This window comes from Protopterus annectens, chromosome 5.part0 (genome assembly GCF_019279795.1).
Source record: "Protopterus annectens isolate FY-2018-M chromosome 5.part0, PAN1.0, whole genome shotgun sequence".
In the NCBI taxonomy this organism is placed as follows: Eukaryota; Metazoa; Chordata; order Ceratodontiformes; family Protopteridae; genus Protopterus; species Protopterus annectens.
The window spans coordinates 1,660,746,427-1,660,766,707 of NC_056735.1; the positions used below are offsets into that span (position 1 = coordinate 1,660,746,427).

The following is a 20,281-nucleotide window of genomic DNA, read 5'->3' on the forward strand; positions in this document are numbered from 1 at the left end:
GTGCACTCTGCTCATTCTCTCACCAGGACCAGAATATAAGCACAGATTCCAAGCTGTCACCTATAAAGCAGTTATTAGGCTTTCTGGTAATCAGCAGTCTCCAGGAAATAATGTTCCTGTACTCCTCCTTTCACCAGAAGAAAACAGAAGCACTAATCCCATGATAACTACTGAGACCACGATGACTACTGAGAGGCAGAATGTGGGCTCTCCAGTAACTGGTGGTCTTGCAATAGATGTTTAAAGATAAGATGAAAAAAATGGTTTAGTATCCTAAACACTGCAGTGTGCACTAAGCAGTTAGATATGAAAAGGGGTAATGTCTAACTGGAGAACCATTCATTTTAAAAGAGCAAGGTAAACTGAAAGGGGGTGGGAACCTTTGTATTCTGGTAATTAGCTGAAGGGGAGTGATTTCACAAAATGATAATTTTGTGCTTACACACACCAGCCAGTGAAAGGAGATTTCATTTTCTCTGGTTGTTACTTCATCCCATTTCATATTCTATACAGTTGAACTTCTTGCTGTTTCTTTTACTTTTTCTATCCATTCAGCATATTTATTATGTTCCACCAGGTCTTCATAGATATTTCTTAATGTGTCTAGTTATTTTTTGGTGGTGTTTCTATTCCTTTTGCTTTGTTTCTCAATTCTCTATAAAAATCATCAGTGAATTGCTTATTTTTTACTCTTTCTTTATATTCATCTGCATGTCTTCAAATCATTTTGCCTGTACTGATGTATTAAGTTTATTATTTGCAGTGATGTACAATAGATCATGCTCTATTCTACTACTGCACTTTGCTTTTATCATGTCTATCTTTCTAAGTACTTACTTACGAAACAGTAACACTTTTTGTCTTAATTGATTTATAGTTTTCTCTGTTAAGTACCTCTACGATCACACTTAATTTCTTCCTTCCTTTCTCTCATTGCCCTGTATTTTTGTGGCAAGAACCTAGTAACATATCCTATTTACGTCTGTTATATCACGTGAATTTATGTTCATAGTCTTGATTACTGTGTTCATTTATTTTATCAGATTTCTAGCATTTTGGGTTTTATTTACTTTCTGTAATCTATTTATTTAATCGATGTTAATATGTGTATCCATCTCTATTGAATCAAACAATTCTCCCCCTTGGGTATTTTTCTTCTGAACTGGGGCACATTATTTATTCTCTGTTTCATGTGGGCATTCTACAGAAAGTTCTAGAACATCTTTCTGTGGCATATTGCCTTCAGTTACATCTTGCATCACCATTTAGTCTTTCATATGGGAACTCGCTGGCCTATCACTTTACAACATTAACTGCACCAGAGTTGCCACCATTTCCTGTTTCTTCTCTTGGTGTGCAACTCTAAACTTTTGTACTGGTTTCCTGCTAAAGACTCCAGGGTATCTTCATGTGGCAACTGATCAGATGCTTCCTGTTCTACCTGTTTCTACTTAATTTGGGGGCTCATATCATGTGTGATGTTTCCAGGGTTGGATTTTCTATACTAAATCCTTTACTTTGAAGGTAATCCATAACTTCAGTTTCCATTTCTTTAACTGCTCCTTTACTAATCCTATTTTCTACTTTCCCCCTTTTTTTCTTATTATTAGTATTGTAAAAATGTCCATATCCAGCTGCCTTTGCCTATATTTCTCTTCAAATATCTTTGGTGCTGCTTTTTTGTATTGATTAGTTTTGCCTTCTCCTTTGCATAAATATTGCACCATTTTACATCTCTTTCTTGTTCTTTTCCTTGCCCATAGTTCTTCTTCAGACATCTCCAACTCCACCTGTTTCTCCTTAATCTGAGGAGTCATTGTTCCATTATGCTGTGACATAACATGTTAGATGTTGTACACTAAATCTTTCACTTAGCAGGTATTCCATAACCTCAGCTTCTATTTGTTTAACTTCTGCTTGACTTATCTTCTGTTCTACATTCCTCCTTTTTGATTTTATTTTTTTGTATTGTAAAATTTTCCATATCTGGGTGCCTTTGCCTGTATTTCTCTTCAAATATCTTTGGAGCTGCTTTTTTGTATTGATTAGTTTGGCTTTCTCCTTTGCATAAATATTACACCATATCAGATCTTTTTTTTCCATGTCCATGTTTCTTTTTTTATAGCTTTAAAAATCTGTAGTTTTTTTATTTATATTTTCACACTTCTTCAGTTGCTTCTTTTTCCAAATGGCCCAAGGTTTCTAGGTCTATATAATGTTTTTCATTAATCTGTTGTATTAAGGAAAACAAATTTGCATTAGAAGCTTTTGGCAGTTTTCCTTGTGCAGGTATTTTACTTTCCTCTAATTTCTCTCTTAATCTTTTTGAATGTTTTCTATATAGAAATGCTGGGCTTCTTGCTTAAAAATAACAATACATAATTTTTCTTATCCTCAGTAGTCCACTCTATCATCTTTATGGCTCTTTTTTGGCCTGTTAGATATTGTGTTTTTTGTGGACTACTACCTCCTTCTACGGGGCATCCTCCCCCTGAGTTTGGTCTAACCCCATTGTAGAAATGTTTGTGTGCCTTGTGAATTCTACACTGCCAATTTTCAGTTGTGGCACCAGTGTGCCTACCATTATTGGGCACTAACTTGTGCACCTAGCTGTCTTTTTTTTATTTTTTAACCTACTTTTGATCATGATATATGCTATATAAAATGCAGTCTATATATCTTTGTCATCTTGATGAGATTTTGTAAAAGCAGGTCCACCTTGTGAAAGTACTCACCAAGATATGAGGGTGAATTTAATTCCACCAATATTGTTCTCCTTTGGTTGCTGATTTTATTATCTCTCCATCTGGTTCCCTGTCTCTTTTAATTTCTCCAAGTCTTTTGGGTTTCTAATACCATGATTGGAATGCACCCCATTCCTAATTCTAAGTATGACTAAATGTCATGAAATTAGTATTGCTTCAGTCTTTGTTGTTAGCCAGAAGTGCTCTTCGCAGCACCTTCAAGGTGCCCAGTAATGACTCCTCCTGCAATTTGTACAGGGTTACATGTATTGGTAACATAAATTAGTCATATTGTAAATTTTTTTTATAAGACCTATTGTTCCTACTACTATTGGAACTATCTGGGAGTCCTTCTTCCATATTGCCCTCATTTCTACTTGCAAATCCTGGTATTTTATTACTTTGTCTCTCTATGTAAGACAATGTAGTCACTGGGTGTAGCAATTTCAATGATCAATGCTACTTTTGTCTTCTTTTCATGGACTACTATATCTGGTTTTCTTGCATGTATTTTTTCAGCTGTTGGTAATTGGTGATCCCATGTGATATAAACTCCCCTCTCCCACAAGGAAGATGAGATGTCCAGAAAGAGCAGCCTTCCCTGTTAAATGTTCTAGATATGGAAGACCTTTGAAGAAAACAGCTAGATATGGGAACATTTCAAGAGCTGCAAAGTTCCATTTTTTTTATTTTGATATGAAAAGCCCATGGGTTGCTTAAAGTATAGGTAAGGTAAGTTTACAATGATTGATATAACATTATTTATGATATAATGCATACAATCTCATAAGATTGTATATAATATAAATGGAAGTCAGTGTATATAGGATGTATATGTTTAAATATAATGCTTAGTTAAAGGGGAACTGTATGACATGTGGTACAATATCTTTCTTAACATGCAAACTAAGCCAGTACCTCATAAAGGTTACAAGATCATCCACAGTGTCTATGTATTTTACAGTTCATTAAGGAAAGTGTCAGGTGGCAAAGTGTGAATGACAGCTTGATGGACAGTTGTGTGCCTCACAGCTTGGGAGTCTGGGCACAGTCCTGAGTTTTGTTCACAGAATGGAATACAGTCTCATGGAGTTCAAATATTTTGGCAGTCATACATGGCTACACATCCATGTCATACAGGCCTCCATACCTCTTCTCTCAAACATGCACTGATTATGTTGTCTACTATAAATTGTCCAGCAGCATTATAAAAGTTATACTTGTGTCATGATGCTTGCATTAATTACTGAGTTCACTAGCTGGTGTACATAGTTAGATAGTGGTTCTAATCTCATTGCAGTCAACTGGTGTGTTTGTGTGTTTGTGTATGTGTGTGTGTGTGGCAAGAAAAGCGTAACTGTATATTCTTGTGTTAAGTACTGAGTTCTCTAGATGATGTACCAAATTAGCAGCAGTCAACTGGTGTGTGTGTGTTGGTGCTGTGGTAGCATTGTCGCCTCACAGTAAGATGCTGTCCGGTTCGATTCTCAGAGTGTCTTCTGTGTGGAGACATGCGTTAATGGGTGTACCTTCATTGAAGGTTGTATGTCAGGGCTGGTAACTCGGCACGTAAAAATCAACTACCAATCATTAGCGGACCGGAGTTCCGCTGTGGCGACCCCTAACCGGGTAAAGCCGAAAGACGCTACAACAACGTGTGTGTGTGTGTGTGTGTGTGTGTGTGTGTGTGTGTGTGGCTGGTGCATTATGGTCACTGTATAATCTTTGGAATCACTCTTCATGTCACCACTAGTTTTTACCATAGTTCCATACATCTAGCTTCCTCTATTTTTCCACTGCCCAAATGACATCCTTTTAGCTGAGGAGTGGAGGATATCCTCATGTCATATATGCATATACACATCATGAAGCAGAGTCCTTCCATGAGCCTCTGCAAACTATCTCCAGACTAATGCATGTGTGATTGCTCATTCTGTCATGGTGTGATGCGCATGTCCCATATGGACAATGGCAGTATGTATTACAATCCAGCAAATACACACATATGCACAATAGTCTTAATAACATATAGATATAGGGAGTTTGCTTTAAATGGTATAATAATGGCTAGGATTTTGTGATGTTGGCCATTAGCTTAATAATGTACGACTCTGTGAACATTTGACATGTCAATGTTGCTGTTATTGACTTGTGCTATTTTGAGATGTGGATGTGCAGTATGGCTAAGGGTATTACAGTCTATGATGTAAATTAGTGTACTGATGGCTGCTGATGCCATTTCATTATATGCTCCTTCTTTAACAGCTTAGTAATATGCCTCCTGAGAACTGTTGACATGGTATGATGATTTCTTTTGTATATTGTTGTTGTATTAGGATATGTGTTTCTCTATTGGAGCAAATCAACATTGTACAGAGTTCTCATTGCACAATCACAGTGATACTTGCAGTATGGCACAGGTGTGTGTGTGTCTACCTACCAACATTCAATGGTCTGTGACAAACATCAGTATAAATTCATACTGATTACAAGGGCAAATAAGTTTTATTTCATCCACATGTTGTAATGCTGCGATACACACATAAATATATGTTTTGATTTAATTACAACCTTGTGGAATTCATTGTATGTGCAGCTGTGTTGCTATTCCCAAGGATTATTGAGGTGGTCAGCAGCACCATTGTGTGGCTGTTAGCATTTGTATCCGGAAATGTTCTGCATGAGCCACAAACAAATTATTTATAATGTGTCCGGGCATCAGATCACTCAAACACAGTTTTACCATGGAACACATATAGGCGCATGTTGTGCAATTGATGTAATTACGTAACATTGGTATAGTTGTATGACACTGGGAACAGTACCAATGTGTGGAATGTGATGCATGACCAAAGTTGTATTTTTAGGTGTTTTCACAAATCACTTATGTCAATAAATGGAAATGTTAAGGGGAATATACAGCTAAGTACAGAGCTATTTGTGGATGCTACCAGCCATACTCAACTGGAGAAAATAGGCAGTCTACTAGCTGACAGTTTGTCTTACACTTCACATCCCTGTCACCACCGGCCATAAGCCAAAGTATACATGCAAACATTACTTAGTTCTTCTCAGGAGGGCATCTCGTATGCAGTCTCTACGGCTAATAACAGAGAATCAATGGGCCCTGGCAATATCACAGGTTGCCTATAAGTAACTTAAAATGTGACCTTCCAGACACACTTGGATCCCTAATGCAACAATGCCTTCAGACAGCCTATGTTCTCATAGAAGGGTGCACAAAAACAGTCAGCCTGATCAGGGGGAACCATCACCTGCTGCATGGAGTTATAGACCCATACTCCTGACTTTCTTCTGTGAAGCAGACCAATACATCACAATGGACATTATCAAAAAGGACACATGTAATCTCCTGACTGTGTACCAAACCCACATTTGATGTGTTAAAGCTGCATCCTGTTACATTTGCTAGAAGTCTTCAAGCAGGTCACCAAGGGCATGCATGATGAAAACAGTATAATCCTGCTTAACTTGACCTAGCCCAGAGATGACACAAATCCACACTCAGGTACTAGAGAGAAACTGTCTCAAGTAGGCATACACACCTACATCACCAAGTGAGTAGACAAATGGATCACATAAATAAAGTGTGGGAAGTCACCTCTATCTAGAGTCCAGTGACCAGGTCAATAACACAGGATTCTGTAGTAGGCCCTTTCATGTTCATTATTTAAGTCTCAGAAGTCAAGACCAACTTACACATCCTTTGTCTGATCAGCTTTGTGGAGGACTGCAAATTGTGGACAGTCACTGAATCCAAGGTTTGTATTGGTATAATGTAGGCAGTAGTAACACAAAGGATTGTTGCCAGAGACACAGCAGATGAACAAAAATACTGGGGGGGGGGATTAGTTCTCGTATGAAAGCAAATACACAAGACAATTACAGTATAGACAGCACAACCCTATGACCAGACCAAGTGGTATGTGATTTGTGTTCTCAGGTAGATGGTATGAGGCATGTCCATCAGCATATGTCCACAGTGGTGACTAATCCCTTATATGTAGCACAACTCCTGAGTATGTGCTGGACATCCACATCAAAGGACATTATAGTTCCATTGTTCTCAGCTCTCATCACACCAGTAATTGAGTACACTGCACCTTTGTGCATGTACTTCCCAACACTTCTTTCAGAGATGATTTACTCAAAGGTATCACTGTTGCCATAGTGAGCTCCCACACATCCTGTCGGCCATATCTATGTATTGTTTTTGATGCATAACCATTAGGAGTTGACAGTGTAGAACTCCCTGCAAGGTGTTATACAAAATGCATGTGCAATACACATTCCTGTGATGCACACAGTAAATACATAACTGATTGGCAACATAGATGACATAGGTTACATTCATACAGGTGTGGATTATGGGATATATATGTCATGAAAACCTGTTAACTAGCCAGGATTACTAAACTATAGATGTAAAATTTTGATGAAGGTGTGCTTGACTCCTCTTATAGATTACTGACATCATAACAGTTGTACAAGTGTGATCTTGCAGAACCATGTATAATAATTCACAATCACATATTTTATGTCAATGACACAGAATACTGGTGGTATTATTCTAATATTGTCCAGGATTGTGCTTGCTTCTGTCTACTGTTGTCCATGAGCCTGTTGCTATGTGCTCTGTTTGGTTGAGACCTGTGCTGACATTACATTCATATTCAAGCAAATCATTTTGCACATGTTCTCAATATGCACCTACCCCCTATTGTATATACCATCCTTGATAAATATCCTCTCCATTGATCATGTAAGGATGTTTATATTACACAAAACTCTTTTCCATTAATATGTCACCTTGTGTGACAGTCATAATGTACAATAACTGCATGTTGATATGACTATACCCACCAAGGAGGTGTAAACAGCTGTACAGACTGTATTATGCAGATAAGTGATTGCTGCATATGCTAAAACTGTCTTGTTTTTATAGTGTACTTACATTGACATGCCTTCATCTAGTGTACATTATTATGTTTCACTTGTCCTCTTTCCCTGTGTTCATTCCTACAGTTCATGTGCGTGACCCTTTTCAAGGCACACACTTCCCCAGAATAATTATATACAATTCAGTCTATGTACCCTTGATGATCACCACCAAAACATTTATTCTATTTCTTAAAACATGTTTGCACAGTACTCTGCACTAGCTAAATATTCTTATAATGTGTTATAACTTTATTAGTTGCCTTAACTGCCGACAGATGTAAGGAGGGAGTGACATTTGTAACTATAGATGTCATTGATCTTTTTTCATGAATCCCAGAAAAGGATGGGGTGACTAGATTTGAGAGAAGTATTCACAAATACGGTGAATGCTCATGGGATAAAATCCTGTTATTGACCGAGTTCATGGAAATTGTGTTAAAACACAACTACATCTTCTATGAGGGGGAATACTGCAGACAAAATAATGGTGTGGCTATGGGTGCAGCGTGCACACCAATATTCACAACCTTAGTTCTACTAAACTGGGAAGAAGAATGTGTTTTTAAGAGTGAGTGGTACAAATACATGAGTTGTTATGTACGATTTTTGGATGACATTTTTATTTTATGGGATGGTTCTTTGTATGAATTAGAAAAGTTTCTTAAATATATAAATACAACTTGTGAATATTTGAAATTCACACACAATATTGATCAAAAGGGTATATCATATTTAGATACACATATTTCCATAGTTAATAACCAGTTCTGTTCGAAAATACATAGGAAAAGTACATTTAGTAATGCATATTTACATGATTCCAGCTGCCATCCTTATAGCCAAAAGGCTAGCATTGTTAAGGGGCAATGCATTAGGGCAGCTAGAATGACGTCTGATTTTAATGACCTGGTCAGAGGACTGGATTTTATAGGGAATATGTTTAGGAAAATAGGATACCCTATAGCCCTTATAAACAATACTATCAAATATGTCAAGGGAGAATGGGGTAAAAAATACAAACCCCTATTAGGAGGTGAAACTAGAAAATCAGATAATAAAGATAATGAAATTATGAATAAGGTGAACCCCTTTCCACGAGCGTACATATCACTATATGGTAACCATTCTAAGGAAATACAAAAGATACTTGCATCCAACTGGAATATCATGAAAATGGATTTGAATGTCTATCCATTTTTAGGAGAATATCCCACCTTTGTACACAAAACTGCAAGTAATCTTAAGAGTAGGTTTGAGAAAAAAGTGAATAATAAAGGTACTCAGAATAATAGAGTTGTGAAGTTCTTCTTGAATCGTATCACCCTTTACAGCTAAATTCTTTCCCTGTGGACTGTATTTAATTTCTGTGTAATTGAAGTTACCTTCGCTTCTGCTGTGATGTCCTCATTTCATTGTCTGTACACAGTGTGCATCCTCCTTGCTGAAAACTAAAACCACACCAACATGGCTGCTTCCATTAGACCATTTTGGGGCACAACATATTAAATAATGCTAACCTCTCAGAGTGATGCAGGGCCATAGGTTTTGCAGAGAAAGTCATGTCATGATACTTAAAGTAGTCATTCAGTGATTCTAGCATATAGGAACATAAACTGATTTTCCCATTCTTTTTTGCTTCCCCACAGCTGAACTTTTCATTGCCCCAGATAGTCTCTTCATTCAACAGTTCTACTGGACCTACCTTAGCCTAGTCTTAACTCATGTCCTGGGTTGGTGAGGACAACAATGACCCTGGTGCAGAATCACATTGCTGATGGGGAGTGTTTTATTTATATGCCTTATCCCTGCACAGACGCATACCATCTCTGGCGATAGATATACAGTGGGTGATGCTGGTGTTTTGTCCTGCAACTGTAGCAACTCAACCACTAACCTTGCCTTCCATTAACAATATCTCCGCTTGCATCCCCAGCCTCCACTGAAAATCTAATGTGAGGATCATGCCTGAGTGCATTTCGTCCCTTTCTTCCTCCCTAAGATGGACACACCCATCCTCCCAAGCCAGCACATCAGATACCTGAAATGTTGATCAAACCTGGGTCATCTGGAGGATAGGCAGGACTTTATCCCTCAGTATCATAGTGCTAACACAGAGAAATATAAACTGCACAGGAAATATTGTATTATAAACTCATTCTGTTTCTGCCTGCATGGGTTTTTGTTGGGTGCTCCACTTTCCTCCAACTTCCCAAAGATGTGCTGTAAGCAAATTGTCAGTCATTTAAATAGTCCATAGTTGTGAAAGCTGTGTGAGTTGGTGTGTGTGTGTGTGTGTGTGTGTGTGTGTGTGTGTGTGTGTGTGTGTGTGTGTGTGTGTGTGTGTGTGTGTGTGTGAATACCAGGATGCTCTCCCAAATCCTATTTTAGACAGCAGATAATCAGCACATAAAAGAATGAATGAAAAACTGGCAGTTACAGTTGCTATTGTTAAACTTACCCATAAAATGTTTAGAAATATGAATATTCTAGCACATGTTTTGACAGATAGTTACGCAGTACATCACATCATTTGGTATTCAGTTCCAATAAGACACTGTGGTGTTATTGAAATCAATGTGCATCATCCTGGTTGAATGAATATAACTATGAACTTTGTGCTTATTAAACAAGAAAGCTAAATAGGGTGACTCTGTTATTTTTCTGGCATATTAATACTACAATAAGCTATAGTAGAAGCATGGATTGCGAAATTCCTATTGGCGAGATGATATGATAGAATTTCTGAAAACCTGAAGCTTTTGAATGGAGATCACAGTACGGTGAGGATCAGGAAATTTACCATTTCCTCAATGTTGTGTGATCTCAGAGTTGGTATATGTAATTAGCAGGGGGTGTGGGGGTGCAGGGGGGCTTGCACGTCTGCAAAACAGTAAAATAAATGATAGATTTTTGTGTGTTTTTTTTAATGTTCAAAATTCAATCATATTTTCTCTCCGATATAAAAAAAACAGTAGTAAAGTAAATTTCAAAATTTCTTTATTTACTCCTATTTGACATATATTCTTTAAACCTTGAAAATGAATGAATAAATAAATAAACATTTGCCAATAGAAAACAGAGGTTATTGGGCAAAGCTTTCCTCTCTAACCTTGTTTTTGACAAGCCTTGTTCTTACTCAGCCTAATATAGACAAAGGTGCAGATCATACCTCAACCTGGAATCATAAAAAATCTGGACAAAGGCCCATGAAAAATAGGTACAACTGGCCAAAAATCTGTATGCTGATTAACATACATTAATCGTAAACAAACGTAAATGGAAGAACAGACAAAATATTAAACTCCAAATAAACAGAATAATGATAGTGTTTTATTTATATTAATATTTGAAGCTGAAAAGTCTATTTCTGCAAATTCCAATATATACTTACTGACCACTAAATGTAACAAAATTACAGCATACTAACTAATTATCCAGCATCTATCTACCTGTCCAGCACTAAAAACATTTTACACAAGTTACAGTCAAATGAAAAATGGCATAGAGGTCCTCCTACTTTACAAAGTTCAGAAAATGCATGTTGTTGATACGTGTACATTAGTGTAACATTTTAAAATCATTCCTGATTTGCGTCTGTATTCCCATCAATTATCTTGTTGTTGTCATGAAACTCTGAATAATGAAGTTGAGAGGCATCCTGTAAACCCATGAAAACTGAAAAGTGGACAAGTAGTAAACAAAACACTTTGCATCTGTAACTAAGGAGGTCATCAGTAAGGAGGGGGACACTAGTAAGCAATAGAGGCAAGTGGCAACAAGTGAATGACCAAACATATCCTTGCTCTGTCTGCCTCAAGGTTATTTGTATCAAAAATATAAAAGCTAAAAACTACCACAGAAATGTAATTCTGTGCTTCATCAAATCTTCAGAACTCAAAAACCTAGGAAGTACCTATGATCCTAAAAATTAACATATTTAAAAAGAACTTCCAAGTAAATCCGATGGATACCGCCAACATTTTCCCCATTACAATTTCATTTACACTGAATTTTCATAGGTACAACATTTTTACTGAATTTTAACAATCACAGAACAGCGATCTGCTGTATTACCCCAACAGCTGATAAGACATTTAACTGCAAAACTGATGACTTTGGGTAACTTTTGTTCAAGAGGAGAATTACAAGTTATAAAAGACCCAAATGATTAGACTCCCATACTCTATTAAAATATTGCAATAAAGAAACTTATGCCTAATTTAAAACACCATAATACCATTGACATTCTTAATCCTATGAGCATGATTCTTCTCATTCTAACATACAAGGATGCATTTTAACAAGGAATTCCACAAAAAATATATCATAGCATGTAACAAAATGATGCATTTTCCCAGCTTTGTGGCATGTGCAACATTTTTTTCCTGACCGTAACAAAAATTTTGCTAATGTTTATTGCTGTTTTACATATACTGCTGCTTACAAATTTACTTAAACTATCAATGTTACAATGAAACTAAAGTGCGAGTGGGTGCACACAGATATAAAAACCCTGCTGTTTGTTCTGTATTGTGGATGAAATGTCACTGAGATAAGAGATGTACAATCTATTTAAAGTAGTTAAAATATACCACCAGTTCTTAAACAATGTAATCAAAAACTAAATAACAGTAGGATAGGATCCAGTGTCAAAAAAAAAAAACTTAATCTGCAGTTAAAAGTAACAACTGAAGGCTCACACAGCCAAAGACTTATTTTCTGATAGAACAGATTTCATTGACTTTCGAACACTTAAGCAAGCACAACCGATTTGTTTTTTAAGACCCCATTAACTTCAGTGTACAAACTGTAATCAAATGCAGGATTCTTCAAGAGATAAAGCTGACAAGGAAGTCTCTAACTGGGCATTTACAGTCTGAACTACAGACTGAAAATGAAGGAAAACACATTTAATACTAGACGTGCATTGCAACTGCTGTAGCCCACCTTGAATATTTACATTTCTAAGAAAAGCTGTAACAAGCATCAAAAAAATGCATGTTACAGATGGCAATTTACAGACAGAATACTTTTACAAAAATAAATCTCGGAACACCTGGGGGAGAGGGCATAGCGCACATTTGCTACTGACTTCTTTCGGCTGCTTCCGTTAGGGGTCGCCACAGCAGATCAACTGTTTCCATTTCTTCCTGTCCTCTGCATCTTGCTCTGTCACAGCAACCACCTACATGTCCTCTTTCACCACATCCATAAATCTTATCTTAGGCCTCCCTCTTTTCCTGTTACCTGGCAGCTTCATCCTTAGCATCTTTTTCCCCAATATACTCTGCATCCCTCCTCAGCACATGTCCAAACCAATGTAATCTTGCCTCTCTGGCTTTGTCTCCAAACCTTCCAACCTGGGCTGACCCTCTAATATACTTATTCCTAATTCTGTCCATCCTCGTCACACCCAGATGCAAATCTTAACATCTTCAACTCTGTCACTTCAAGCTCTGACTCCTGCCTTTTTGTCAATGCCACTGTCTCCAACCCATATAACATAGCTGGTCTCACTACCCTCTTGTAGACCTTCCCTTTCACTCTTACTGGTACTAGTATGTCACAAATCACTCCTGACACTCTTCTCCACCCACTCCATCCTGCCTGTACTCTCTTCTCCACCTCTCTTCCACACTCACCATTACTCTGAACTGTTGATCCCAAGTACTTAAACTCATCCACCTTCGCCACCTCTACTCCCTGCATCCTCACCATTCCTCTATCCTCCCTCTCATTCACACGCATATATTCTCTCTTAGTCCTGCTGACCTTCATTCCTCTTCTCTCTAGAGCACATCTCCACCTCTCCAGGGTCTCTTCCACTTGTTTCCTACTCTTACTACAGATCACAATGTCATCTGCAAACATCATAGTCCACGGGGACTCCTGTCTGATCTTGTCTGTCAACCTGTCCATCACCATGCAAATAAGAAAGGGCTCAGAGCTGATTCTTGATGTAATCCCACCTCCACCTTAAATGCATTCATCACTCCCACCGCAGACGTCACCGCTGTCACACTACCCTCGTACATATCCTGTACCACTCTTACATACTTCTCTGACACTCCTGACTTCTTCATACAATACCCCAACTCCTCTCTAGGCACCCTGTCATATGCTTTCTCTAAATCCACAAAGACACAATGCAACTCCTTCTGACCTTCTCTGTACTTCTCCATCAAAACTCTCAGAGCAAACATCGCATCTGTAGTGCTCTTTCCTGGCATGAATCCATACTGCTGATCACTAATCATCACATCCCTTCTTAACCTAGCTTCCACTACTCTTTCCCATAAATTCATGCTGTGACTGATCAGTTTAATCCCTCTGTAGTTACTACAGCTCTGCACATCACCCTTATTCTTAAAAATCGGTACCAAAACACTTTTTCTCCATTCCTCAGGCATCCTCTCACTTTCCAAGATTTGCTACTGACTGTGCCTGTAAATATCTACTGAAACCAAGTCCATGCTGCCACTTCTCAGTTGTGAGTCTTATGACGTATACAAAATGTCAGTTAGGTACTTAGTTGAGGGGAAAAAAAGTGTCACAGGCCTCACTAATATCAGTTTCAATTTCCAACAACTACACATCGACGTCAGCAAGCATTCATTCAAAAATAAACTTTGGACCGACCAAAATGCCACTGAAAAGCACAATAAAGGCAACACCAACACACACGCCCATCAACTGTGCCGATGAACAGTGACAATTAAAACAAAAGCCTCACATTCAACAATTGATGCTAAAACACATTGCATTACTGAAGTTTTTTACAGTCATATACAAAAGACTGGAATGAATGCCTGCTGTGGAATCCAAAGCAATATTCCCCTTCAACTTTAGTTTCTCTTCAAAGTGCAAACTGCCTTTCAAAAGGTAAATGTACTGAGGTTAAAGACATAAGTAGATATTGAAAATCAAAAGTGCCAGGCAACACTGTTCCACTGCAAACTCCAAGCGGCAATCCTGATAGCCTCTTCCTAACCCCTCTAGTAGGCTGCCTTCACTAGCAGGGTGACATACAAGTGTCTAGCCAAAAATACATTTGTACTCAAAATGTTATACCACAGCCCTCTCCCAAATAAAAGCCATTTGTTCGCATACACAGTAAACATCAAATTAAGTAAACAGTGTACATACGACAATACTCACACTACAACCCAGTTCGCTAATAACCTACTACGGACTGTAGTGGACATATTTATCTTTACTGAATCTGATTGATCAACTGTACCCAGCCAGCTTCATGTATGCATTTGCTCAACTGACACTTAGAACTTCAACATTGTAAAAACCCTGAGACATACTTTGTTTCTCTCTCTCTCAGTGGTGACCGTATACCCCTGCACATTGATGACGACATTACATTAATGAAAAATTGTAAAAAAAAAAATGGGATTTGAAGTGGCCTCTTGGGAATTTATGGTGCCCCATTATTTTGCCCTCAAAACCATGAAATACCAAGGAATTCATACAGTTGAGAAGTATGGTGCAGACTCAATAAACCTTACATGAGCCAGTGTCATGGTGCAATGACCACATGGTGGCACACTGTTTTGTATTCAGTAAGTGGCTGTACATGTAGAGCCATGCAAACATGATAAACACCATGGTATGCTAATTACAGCATAAACAACTGAACTGTATGCTAATCAACCAATCCAAGAGGAAGGAGCTATTCAGCAAGCTATAAAGCAACCAAGTAGACTCAATTCTGGTTTTCCACGTGAATTCCAAAACCTATTGGAATACACCCATGGAAAGGAGTCTACACAGAAAGAATGTTAGGGGCCGCTGTTGCTTTAAGTCATTGTATGTGCAACAGACTGAAGTCTATGCTGCTGCTGCTGCTAATAGACCATGGCCAAGAATAAGAAGAGCTTTCAGACCCCATTTAACTTATCACAATCTGCATTAGGTGGAAATTGAGCTCTACACTACAGGAACTCAGCAACCTCTGTCGTCCTCAAATCAGATCAAGGGCAAACAAAGGAGAACCAATACCAATGGAGACAAAGTTATAGGCAGTACTTAGAATTTTAGCTATAGGAACCTTTTCGGAGACCAACAAGAGGCATACCTGGGGTGTCACAAGCATTAGCATCCAGGATTCTCCATCAATTCCTGAATGCTATGTTGTAACATGCCAGTGACCAGATATATTTTCCGCATATACCTGAGGGCAGGACCACAAATATGCAGGAGTAGTACCCTGTAGCACACTACCCTGAAGTACTGGGTGCCATAGATTGTACACATATAGAAATCAAAGCACCAACATAAATAGAAAGAGCCTCCACTCCATTAACTGCCAATGTGTAATGCTAAGGGAATTATCTTGAATGTGTGTGCTGGCAGCCCAGGCAGTTACCCTGACTCACATGTCTGGCACAACTCCCCACTGTGTCAGATGTTCACTAGGGGTGATATCCCACAGGGTAACTTACTGGGGGATGCAGGTTATGCACTGGAACCATGGGTGATGTCCATCAGAAATGCGCACACACCCAATGAAGAACGCCATAATGAGTCACATAATCAAACCAGAAATATCATAGAGTATGTGTTTGGATTGCTTAATTCATGGTTTTGGTGCCTAGATACATCTGGAGAGCTTTGCTGTATAGTCCATGCACATGTACTGAAATTTTCACTACATCTGGAGAGCTTTGCTGTATAGTCCATGCACATGTACTGAAATTTTCACTGCCTGTGCCATGCTTCACAACATCATTCTGAGAAAACAGCTTCAGTAAGATCAAAAAGGGGAAGGGACTGCCACCACTGGTAAAGTCACCATAGTCCCATGCAGGTGAGGAGTGAGAGGGGGAACCAGCAGCTGCTGTGGATGTAGGCAGACATAGGCGTGGTGTGCTCAGTGTGCTGTCACACTGGCTAAGAGGCAACACATAGCACACTCACTCACCACCTAAGCGGCGAATATTCATCTTGTGCACATACATATAGTAACTCTCTCTGTTGTACCCATTTAACTCTAGCCCACAAACTCATTTTTAAACCTAACACCTGCCCAGCACTCTGCTTAATCCTACAAATGTATACTCCTATGCAAACACTTACATCATCCGGCAAACAGCTGTTAACAGTAATCAAACCCAACAAAAGAACTGGACAAAGTCTGTACTCCCATAGCATTGCTAAACTTTGGAATTCCTTACCATCCCACATAACTCTGTATAAAAACCTTTAAATCAGCACTAAAACATACTACCTAAATAAACTCTCTTGCCCCTGCAAAACAATCAGGCCACCTTAAAACTGCCCCTAATTAATTCTGTATTTTCAAATGACAAATACTGTGTTTTAAATACTTCTGCCTTTGTTTACATTTGTGCAGTTTTTCTCTAATGCACACTATAATGATACTACTGCATAACTCTGCCTTTTTTATTTGTAACTTTTGGCTTGTATATTGCAGTGCCAAGACTTAATATTGTACTCTTGTACTCTACTGCTTTGACATATCTTTGTTTATATATGTACTTGAATATCAATTTTTTTTTACGTTTGTATACTCTGTATTACTTATGGAGCTTTTCTCGCCAGGCCGCCACCGAAAATGGGTTACTGACCCAGTGGACTTTCCCAGTCAACAAATGTCAGTAAATAAATAAACAAATAAACATTGATGCCAGGCGACATTCACAATCTTAACCTATCCATGTAATGGCTGTGTATTCCTAGCATCAGACAGAGGCAGCCCTGAACTAAAACTGTAGCAACTGCTGGATTTACAAGGTAAGTGCTGAACCTGGAATAGAAATAAAAATGTGCAATAATACAAATGAATGGCATAGCTCTGAATACTGTTACTTGATAATGTAAGTAAAAGGTGGTTCATTTTTACAGCAATGACTTCAAGATATGGTAGCAGTGACTTATGAGAATACCTGTGTCCTCTGTCAAGTAATAGGCCTCAGGCATCAAAGATTCACACATCCATACCTCTCAGAAGTAGTGATGGTCATTGAATGCTCTCAATTTGGCAAATCATTAAAGAGAGAAGTTAGAAATTGACAAATTTAGGTTTCAGACTTCATATCCCTCCGAACAATCCTAAAAATACTGATGCAAAAACTGTTTGATTTTATCAGCTGTCTCTAACTTTGTAAGGCCAAAATATTTAACAAGTCTCCCTATTGTTCAGCCTTTGTCCCGCTGTTTTTTATGGCTTGGTTTACCTTTTTTGCTGTAAGAGTGTGGGAGGCATTTACACATTACAAAAACTGTAAGAAAGCAGTACAGTTAGCAAAACAGCATCACAAACACAGATATGCTAAGCACTAAGTCAGCTATGCACGCTGAGCATCAGACACAAAGCTTATGAATCCCTGAATCCAAAAGATGGAAAATAAGGGTATGGCACAGTTATTATCACTTGCACGTGGTGGTATCGGGGGTGGGGATGGAGGGGGTGCCTAGGCTGACACAAAAGTTATAAGTGCTTGTGAGAAAGAAAGAGAAACCGGCAGAAATTTGGAGAAAGTATCAAATTGCCACTGAGGCAGAATGAGTTTTAAGCCTCATGAAAGTATAAACCCTTTATACAATAGCAATCTTGAAAAAGATGGAAATGATGTTCGGAATGTGGACTTTTTGGTTCTAAGAAGTGACTTATTATTGGAAAAGGACTTATTCAAGTTAAAAAGAACACAATATGAGAAGTTTCATCTTGAGATTTGTATAAGAGAGGAAATAGTACCTCATGGCTTAAGAGTATTAAAAATGCCTGCCCAAAATAATTGTGACGCTACTCTCCTCAGTGACTGGCAAAAATTAAACCTTAACACTGGCGTGGGCTATATGAAACTACTTGTCGCATCAGCAGAGAGGGAAATAACATCATAATATCAAGATCAAATACATCTAATTACAAGAGCGATATGGTGCGGAGTTATTGGGTAAATATTTGAAGGAAATGATTGAAAATTCATCTGTTTATTCCAGGAAGCTACAACAAATTAAACTTAAGAAGTTACAAAGAGACCGTGGGGATTTTTTTACACGTCAACGTCTTCATGTGGCCCCGGTACTCTCATAGTGAAATGGAGAATGTTTTGTATACGGAAACTGTAAATCTAGAAGCTCCCAACAATAAAGAGACTGTTAAGACCAATTTGTCCAATCTGGGGGCAAGTATGATGCAGGAAATAGCTATGAGCCAATCCCATGTGAGTAAAACTACTGATGTTACTTTGGTTATGCTGGCAACAACTGAACAGTTGGGCGCGAGAAGGAAAACATTCACTACGACTGCAGAAGTGCATCGTGAGCTGAATGGAACTGTTCCTGAAATTAGTGGAGATAGAAATCAGTCATTTTCCTCTTCTTCGTTTTTACAAACTCTGGGTCCACCTTCATTGAATTTCCCTCTGCTGACCAGAGAGAGGTCAGCGAGCAGGGGAGGCAGAGGCCAGTACAGCGGGACTCAGAGGACGGAGCAATACTAGAACAAAAAAAAAACACGAGGAAGGGTCAGTGAGTCCCTATACAATAAAGAAAGGCTTTATGAACAAAAAGAATTAGTAGCTAATTTGTCCACACATATATTATCACAGGAAGAGCTTAATGTCTTGAAAAAAGGCGTTTTGTTTATTCCCACAGCGGATACTAATATAATTGAAATTGTGTTTGATATTAAACTGTTCACATGAAATCTTATGCTAAAGACTATGTTCGAAGGGAATAATGATGCTAATTTTATGTTCAGAAAACCTAGTTTATATGTACCTAAACAAAATTCTTTGGTGAATGCATTTGAACAACTCTGCATTGATGATGCATATAAATTGTACTATTCACATAATGACAGAGGACAAAAAATAAGCAATATAATTTGAGCAAAATTGAATTTGAAACTATGACGAAACTGCAAAATTATTCTAACATTATGATAAGACCAGCCGACAAAGGGGGTCAGATTGTTGTAATGGACAGACAAGCTTATGATATTGCTATGTTTGACATGTTAAAAGATCAAAGTTTTTTTATCAGGTTATTACACCCATACAGATGAAGATTATGATAGAGAAGGTACACAATAACTTGAGTGACCTTACACGAAATGGTATTATTGATGAGAACTTATATAGGTATTTTTAATGCCCAATCCTACCATGCCCATAATACAGGGGTCACCCAAAGTACATAAAAGCTTGGACAATCCTCCCATGAGGCCAGTGGTGGCCAGACGAAACTGGTGCACTGAACCAGTATCTATCTATTTAGAGAAGCATCTTCGTCTACTGATTAGTGAGTCTGAATACATACTGAAAGATACAGAACATCTTGTTAGGGATCTATATGATTTTTTAAAAAAGGCAAAGGTACCTGGAAATTGTATTCTGGTTACATTAGATGTAGTGTCACTGTTCACAGTAGTACCGAATGCGGCAGGAATCAGTAGTGTCAGTAGAATGATGGAGAAAAGCATGAGGTTTATGCCATTGAAGTTACAACAAATGCAGGTATTGTTAAAGTTAGCCCTGGAAAACAATATATTTATCTTTAGAAACAACATCTATTGGCAGCGCAACGGCATTGAGATG

The 20,281-nt window shown here is 38.2% G+C and overlaps 1 protein-coding gene across 4 annotated transcripts in view; it reads left to right on the forward strand.

Moving 5' to 3' along the window:
• LOC122801821 (beta-1,3-galactosyltransferase 5-like) overlaps positions 1–20,281 on the forward strand; it is a 264,092-nt gene that overhangs the window by 219,716 nt on the left and 24,095 nt on the right. The gene's annotated exons all lie outside the window — the stretch shown is intronic.